Source organism: Hibiscus syriacus, unplaced genomic scaffold (genome assembly GCF_006381635.1).
Source record: "Hibiscus syriacus cultivar Baekdansim isolate YM2019G1 unplaced genomic scaffold, ASM638163v2 tig00004620_pilon, whole genome shotgun sequence".
Classification (NCBI taxonomy): Eukaryota; Viridiplantae; Streptophyta; class Magnoliopsida; order Malvales; family Malvaceae; genus Hibiscus; species Hibiscus syriacus.
In genome coordinates, this window is record NW_024062020.1 from 790,888 (window position 1) to 799,650 (window position 8,763).

An 8,763-nucleotide genomic window follows, 5' to 3' on the forward strand; every position below is an offset into this window, starting at 1 on the left:
CAATGATTTAAAAAATAAATAAAATACTTTCAAATATTAATTAGTTATAATATTTGTGTATATATGTCATTATCGTATTATTCAATTATTCCATGTTGGAGTTCTTAGGTCATTTTCCCTTTTTTATTTCCATTAATTATATATATTATGTCGTGATAGGCTTGTCATTTGAATGGTGCAACTCAGTGGTTGGGGCATGCTCTTCCTCTCCTCACATCTTGGGTTAAAACCCCACCAGTAGCAGTTATTGATTCAATTTATTTTTTGTTGATTTATCTGGTGACACGTGGCACCATTTGATTGGATTGAAAATTTATAAAATTAAATAAAAATATTAAGGAAAAATCCAATCACATAGTGACACATGTCACAATCGGATTGAGGATTAAATTTATTGAATTAAATAAAAATTAGGATCAAATTAATAGAATATGTAAGTAATTATGACTAAATGTGTAATTATACAAATTTTATTAATTATCTTATGATCGTGTGTATAAGTGTGTGTTGTGGCACGCAAATTTGTGCAAGTATACACAATCGATGCAAGTAATATAGTATTGAGTGAGTATCATCTCCACAGGGATTAGAGGGTTTTTAAAAGATTGCTACAACTAGGAATATGTGTCACTAACTAATCCTTAGTATCTAAGTCTAATGATAAAATATGCAGTGGCAAATAGTATGAAGAGATGGAAAAAGTATGGTTGAGACAAGAAAATTTTAAAGTGAAGTGAGCAGAAACGTTTTGTCGAGTCAAGAAAAATATACAAAGGTAAACAAATAAAAGTTGTCAAGGCTAAAGCTGTCAAAACTCTGTAAATAGACTAGCAACCTCACACAATCAAACTTCTAAAGGAGAACTTGGGTTGGATTTGATACGGCGAGAAATTAATCTATGGCTAAGATGATCTAGTATGATATGCCTATGTTGCCCGACAGGATTTACTAAAGTATTATAGGACTTTTGCTACGGAAATACTACTCGAGTGAACTACAACCCTTGGTTTGTCAAACTGTTGCTGCTGAAATACCCCTCAACATAAACTGTAGCTGCTGCAATACCCCTCAATGTAAACTGTAGCTTTTCGCCTATCTTATTCAAGTATTTACCTTTTTAGTCAAATGAAACTCTCTTTTTATCTCTAAGGCGGATTAGAACCTCAACATCCCGGATTAGTTTCATTGTTCACATAGATCTAACCTAACTCTCTCGATATTAGGTATCAACTCCTATAAAAATAACAATATCTCAAAAGCTTTTACAAAGACTATGAAAGTTTTGTCGTGGCACCAAGCAATCCCTCAAAAGCTCTTACAGTGTCAATGCAAAAGATTCAAACAGTGAACAAAACAACACTTCACAAGAACATACTTAATCATTCATTAACGGTAAAAAATAAAATATCATCCAAGCATTTTCAACACCAAATAAAATAGTTTATGGTGTAATTAATATCATCCAAAAAATCAATCTTTAAGTACAAGCTCTTAAAAGATAAGAAAATAAAGAACAAGAGGAAGAAAAACTCCCAGAATAGAGTTTTGTCGTGACATCAGACCACCACCATGACTGCTCTAGAGCACCAACCTCTCTCGAGGGCCTGGCCGTTGCTCCGACGAAGCCTGGCTATGGAGGGCACCAAAGACAAACGAGTGGGGAATAGTGGAAAAATGTACGCCGCGACCACCTTTTTTCAAGCCTAGGGTATTTTCTTTATATGATTCTGAACACTTTATGAAGAGCTACAATGAGGTATTTATAGTGGGAATTTTTAGGGTTTAATTCCCTTAGAAATTCCCTAAATACCCTTGAAGTTTAAACCCTTTTTGTGAATAACATAGCAGCCGGTGGTGGTAAAATTCCTTGATGACGACATGATTGCACGTGAGGTGAATAGGATAGATGGCCAAGTTCCGTCAGCAGTTCCATCAGACTTGCAAGATAAAACTCGCCTTGGCAAGAAAATTTGTTATTCACTGTCATCGTCTTCTGTTCCACTAGCCCTAGGAAACAAATTCGTCCTTAGTCATTTCCTGCATCATCACAACCAACAAACAACCTTTCTCCTCAGTAGCATCAGTTTAGCCAAATAAATTTTGCCTAGGCAAAATTTATCCACCTCATGAAAATGTCCTAAATGCAACTACAGCTAAAATGTTATGTCAATTGCTTGTCGTAACCGGTTTTCGTCCTGGCACGAATTTTTTACTTGGCGGGAAAAGTGATGTGAATAAATGGTTTTTAAAAAAAAAATAATTTAGGAGTCGCCATCGGCCTTTTGGGTCAGGTAGGCCGAATACCGAAAGATTATCTTTTAAAAGAGTTTTTAAGAAAACATCAGTTAAAAATAAATTGATCTGCGTTTTAACCAAAAATTTGTTCTTTTTAATAATAAAAAGGGATTCGTGGTCGGTTACGTTTAGGGAAGGATTAGCACCCCTACAACGCCCAAAATTGGTACTTTTTAATTATAAATTGTCTCTATTAATAGAAATTTAAAAATTCAAATATTTTAATTTATAATTCTGTTATTTCAAAATTAAATTATGAAAAAATATTATTTTATATATTTATAATAAATATTTATTTATTTAGAAATATCAGAAAAAGACTCTAGGTGCCTTAAGACAGCTCTTTTCTTCTATTAAAAAATAAATAAATAATTAAAACAATTAATATATAATTTATAAAATAGGATATTTATTTATTTAAAAATATCAGAAAATGGACTTCCAGTTGTTTTAAGACTGCCCTTTTTTAATATTGAAAAATAAATATTAAAACAGGATTAAAATAAGTTAAAAGTAATAAGATTTTAATAAATAAAATAAATATTATTTATTATAAAATATATATTTATGGCTAAATAATAATAATAGTAATAATAATTAAACATATAGAATTAACATAAACTAAACAATGAATACAATTAAAACTATATATTAAAATAAATAAAACTTGTAAAAATAAAAAAATTGAAATTAGTGACTAAATTAACCTAATAGAATTAAATACCTAATACCTAATTAATTATTTAAATTTACAGGGATTAAACATGTTATTTTACTCATTTATTAATTTACGGACTAAAATAAAACTATATTAAATTCGAATATCATATTAAAATAAATTAAAAACATGCATTCGGGATTAAAATTAATTATTAAAATTAAAGGATTAAATCAGTAATTTACCTAATATATTGTTTTATGTAAAGGATTAAAATGATATATGTAAAATTCGAATACCGAATTAAAATGATCTAAAATTTGCTTTAGTGACTAAAATGTAAGGATTACAAACTAGGATGGTTACGGAAAGGGTTTGGCCATGCACGAAATTACAGATATACCCCTCCCAAAACGACGTCGTTTGGGAAGGGTATTTATACCCGAAACGGCTAGCCCGAAGGGCCAGCTCTCTCATTTCTCATTTCTCTTCTCTCTCTCAAATGAGAGAACCAGAGTTCTCTTTGGCCTCTCTCTAAACCCTCCACCGGAGTGAGATAAATTCCGACCGGCAGCCGTGTTCCGGCACCGATCACCACCGTCGGCCACCATGAACGGTGGCCGGAAACTTACAAAATACCCCAAAACTTATATATTCACTTTCTAATTCCGAATAAGGCCTTTATTTATCCTAAAAACCCTTAGGATTTCCTAGATCTAGGATTTACCTTCGAAGTTTGAAGATTTCCGGTGATGTTTCGAAGTCTCCGATGACCGAGTAAGCTCTCCGATGGCTTTTATAGCCACCACAGAGCCATGCTCGGACCGGTCCAGAGGGGGAAGTTCGGTGAGTCACCGAGCTATGTGGTGACTCACCCCATAGTCGCGACGTGTGGAGGGCAGCTGGCCTTCTGGAGTCCTCTGTTGGCGTCGTGGCAACGACAGAACGACGTAGAGGTTTCTGGCGAGGCGGCTGGAAGCTGAATCGTCAACGTGGAGCGGCTGGGGTCTTCTGGAAGCTTGGAGATGGCTGCTGGTGATGAAATAAACCCTAATGGGTTTAGGGTTATTATTGGGTCATCAAATCTGGGCTTCCGGGATTATTAGGCCTCTGATTTGGGTTTTGTAATATTAATAAATATATAATATTAATTATTATTATTATTATATTATATTATTATTATTATTATTATAATTTTAATAATAATAAATTTAAATTTAAAATGAAAAAATTGATGTCTACAGCTGCCCCTCTTTGCTCATCCTTGTGTTAACAAGAATAGAGCAAAGACGAAAAAGACAATAATTTTTTCATTTGGCTTCTTTTGAGCATGATGGAAATGTTGAAAACATCATGCACTGAAGGGCTTACAGATGACCCGAAGGTTTTGAAAACATCATGCACTGAAGGACTTACAGATGACTCGAAGGTTTTTGAAAACATCATGCACTGAAGGACTTATAGATGACCCTAAGGCTTTGAAAACATCAAAAAGCTCCCGAAGGCTTTTTGGAAACATCATGCATTGTAGGACTTATAGATGACCCTAAGGCTTTGGAAACATCAAAAAGCTCCCGAAGGCTTTTTGGAAACATCATGCACTGTAGGACTTACAGATGACCCTAAGGTTTTGAAAACATCATGCACTGTAGGACTTACATATGACCCTAAGGCTTTGAAAACATCAAAAAGCTCCCGAAGGCTTTTTTGGTAACATCATGCACTGTAGGACTTACAGATGACCCTAAGGCTTTGAAAACATCAAAAAGCTCCCGAAGGCTTTTTGGAAACATCATGCACTGCAGGACTTACAGATGACCCTAAGGTTTTGAAAACATCAAAAAGCTCCCGAAGGCTTTTTGGAAACATCATGCACTGTAGGACTTACAGATGATCCTAAGGCTTTGAAAACATCAAAAGCTCCCGAAGGCTTTTTTGGTAACATCATGCATTGTAGGACTTACAGATGACCCTAAGGCTTTGAAAACATCAAAAAGCTCCCGAAGGCTTTTTGGAAACATCATGCACTGCAGGACTTACAGATGACCCTAAGGTTTTGAAAACATCAAAAAGCTCCCGAAGGCTTTTTGGAAACATCATGCACTGTAGGACTTACAGATGACCCTAAGGCTTTGAAAATATCAAAAAGCTCCCGAAGGCTTTTTGGAAACATCATGCACTGAAGGACTTACAGATGACCCTAAGGCTTTGAAAACATCAAAAGCTCCTGAAGGCTTTTGGAAACATCATGCACTGTAGGACTTACAGATGACCCTAAGGCTTTGATAACATCAAAAAGCTCCCGAAGGCTTTTTGGAAACATCATGCACTGCAGGACTTACAGATGTAGGAAATAGTTTAATAAGTAAAAAACTAAGGAAATCGTTTTCTTACTTTTCAACAATTTCATTTTTAGAAAAGATTGAATGAGAAACTATGGAAATCGTTTTCTCATTATTTTTCAAAATAACATGTTGATTGGGTAACATGCCCCAATCTCAAGATAAGGTTGTTGGAAATAATTTACTAAGTAAAAAAAACTAAGGAAATCGTTTTCTTACTTTTCAACAATTTCATTTTAGAAAAGATAAATGAGAACTTATAGAAATTGTTTTCTCATTATTATTTTTTTTGAAATAACATGTTGATTGGGTAACATGCCCCAATCTCAAGATAATGCTCATTTTTGCGGATTACGTCCATCTATTCTTCAGATGTTTGCGTGATTCCTGTATTTGCGGTTTTGAATACCTTCTTCTTGTAAGGTATTTCTTACCATGAATCTTCTTGTTCTTCCGAAGATATGTAAAACTTCATGTTTGAATGCACTCAGATGTATCAATGTAATGCATTGTCTATTGTGCAAATGATGTTCTTATGAATGCATGAATGTTGATGCAATATTCATTTGACTTCAAAGTGGTGAACTTGGTCTTCATTCACTTCATCATTTATTGCCAGGGTTAACTCTGGATATCAGTGTAGCAACTTACGCTATCAAGCTTGCATTTATGCAGAATCATCTGGTCAACTTGTATCTTGGTGCCTTCTTTGCTTTATTTAAGTCTTAGAAAAAATGTTTCATTTATGGAACTTTTGTCGTAGTGAAAATTATGACCCTGATGCCCCATTTTGTCTTTGGTAACACCGGCTTTCTTTGTCTGGACTTGTGTAGAAATCCAATAAAGCTTTCATCTTTGAAAAGAGAATATCATCTTTAAAAAGAATCCATCATCTTTGAAAAGAATCTATCATCTTTGAAGAGTGTAGATGTAGATATGTCTGACTCAGCGGGGATTAATTAGGGGTAGAGTCTGTTCTAATTTAACCCTTGAAACACATTACAAGGAAGATTTATTCCAATCCTTTCATGTCTTCACATCTAATCAGATCTCGAATAAGGCAACTTGGACCATATCATGTCGAGATGCTTAACAACAACCTGTCGTTCAACCTTAGTTGGCTCCACTAGTTTCTTGTTGTTATAATTTCAGCTCTCCTTCTGTGGAAAGAAATCTTCATTATATCTCACTTTTAATCTTGGGGTTGAAGAAGATAAATTCATCTTGGATCAATAAATGGAAACCATATGATAACAATTGGTTTAGCATCAGAATAACTGGTTAGTAAACATTTGACAACACATTCATCATTTCCTGTGGTTTCTACTCATATGTAAAACATTTGACAACACATTCATCCTTTCTTGTGGTTTTCTGCCAAGATTTATCAATCATTGAAAGATGATGAAAGCAATCAGTGAGACACAAGATCACTTGAGAACAAACTCAGTGGGATTCAAGTGTGATGTTAGTAAGACCAAAAGTTGGTCAAATTCACAAAATGTGCTATTGTCGAATTGAATAGGAGATACCAACTGATCACATTTTCATCTCGGGCAAAGGCAATGTAATACTGATCACGTTTTCTTCTGTAATGAGCATTATAGAAAGTAGAAACACTTCAGCTATAGGATCCATGTACAGAAAGATCCGTAGAATTCTTGCTTCTGGGGATGAAACGTACATGATAAAACCAATAGATGGAAACTTAGTTCATGTGGCTAGCATGATGATCCCAATAACAACGGAATAACAGTAATAAGTGAGAGTCGAGTCTCCCTTTTCAATGTCATCAAGTAAACAAAAACTGATGTGAAAACAACTTCGTAACCTCAACAGTATTGTAGATGCTTGATTTGTCCGGTCCAACTCAAAGTGCTCAATTGGTGGAGATCAAAGCCAAACTGGCAGCCCAACAACTAAGAACCGAGCTCAGCTTCCAGCAACAATGTTTCCCAGCCTCTGCATGAACGATTTGCCAACTGAAAATGAAGGACTGCAAACAAAGATAATAACCAAGGCAGCACCAAACGTGAGGGGAACCGTTAGCAATAGAGAGATATGTTGAGCAGTCAAGAAAACCGTAAAGTATCAGTTTTCAATTAACTACCAGAAACGTGGGACACGCAGAAAAGAGGGGGTGAACGACTGAAAACGGAAAGAAAAAAGGAGTTAACATCTATCATCAGCATGGGGAAGGACAGAACAGAGATTACACAGAAAAAAACAAGAAGGGAAAAACATTTTGTAAAAAAGACTTCTACTCTCCATCCTTTTTTTTTATTTTTCAAAAGCAATGTATAGTGGGGTTCTTCACCCATTTTGTAAGACAACAAATCAAAGAACGAGGGCCATTTGAACCAACAAGTTTCAAGCAGTAAAGAAAATATTAAAAATATCGACCTTCCTCAAAAGAGCATAGCAAGCGAAAAAGAACCGTTTTCAAAGGTATCAATCTTAATCTATCATTTTTTTTGTTTTTTGTCCGAATCAAAGCAGTGAGGAAGAGATAGAGAGTTTGTTTACCTTAGAAGCGAGGGTCTTTGTCGAAGTTGCAGTTGTCGAGTGAGCAGTCCGTGAGCCTTTGATTCTTTTTTTTTGTGTGTGGATTTGGTGGTCGTCTTAGGCGTCGTTTGGCCCCTTAGGCCATTGTTAGCGGTGGCGGAATGATGTCGATGGAGGCTTTGATGAAGGTTCATGACAGGGGAAGAAATGGAGATGGGTAAGTTGTAGATGAGAATGGCACCGTTCTGCGTGGAAGAAGAGAGCAAAATAGGTTTAGGTTAGGTTTAAAGTAAGCTTTATATTAGGTTTTTAGGGTTAATTGCTTTAAGGTCACTATGCCTCTGCCGTAGATTTCCCTTTTGGTCCCAATCGAGTTCTGTTTGTTTCGTAATTTGGACCTTATCTTTCATGTACATTTATTTTAGTCCGGAATGATAGGGTATGTGTTCTCTTTCATGTGCACATTTGGTTTTCATATTTTTGCATGTCGTATTTTAGTCATTAAATCGAATGTTTCCTAACTTTGTATCTTTGTTTTGTGTGTATATAATTTTGGTACCAAGTTAGGGTATATAAGTTTTTCTGTTTTAGACATTTGACTTTCGATTTGCGCATGTTGCGTTTTAGTCTTAGGGTTGTGTTTTTAAGTTTCTGCGCTATTGCGTATTCTGCATAGTATTCTATTAGTTTACATTTTCGTCCTTAAATGGTCGTTTTCGTATTCCTGATTTTGTCTCTATGTTTTGCCCCTTTAATCTTCGTCCTAAAGTGTTTATTGTACTTAGTTTCTGTTTTTTAGACATTGGACTTTAAATGTTTTGCATGTTCTATTTTAGTCCATTTTGTGTGTTTAATCAAATTTTGCAAATGATTATGATTCTGGCTCATTACTTTAAAAAGTTTCTATTTTGACCCCATATTTATTCAAGTTAATTTCTTTATTTTTACGTTTGGTATATAATT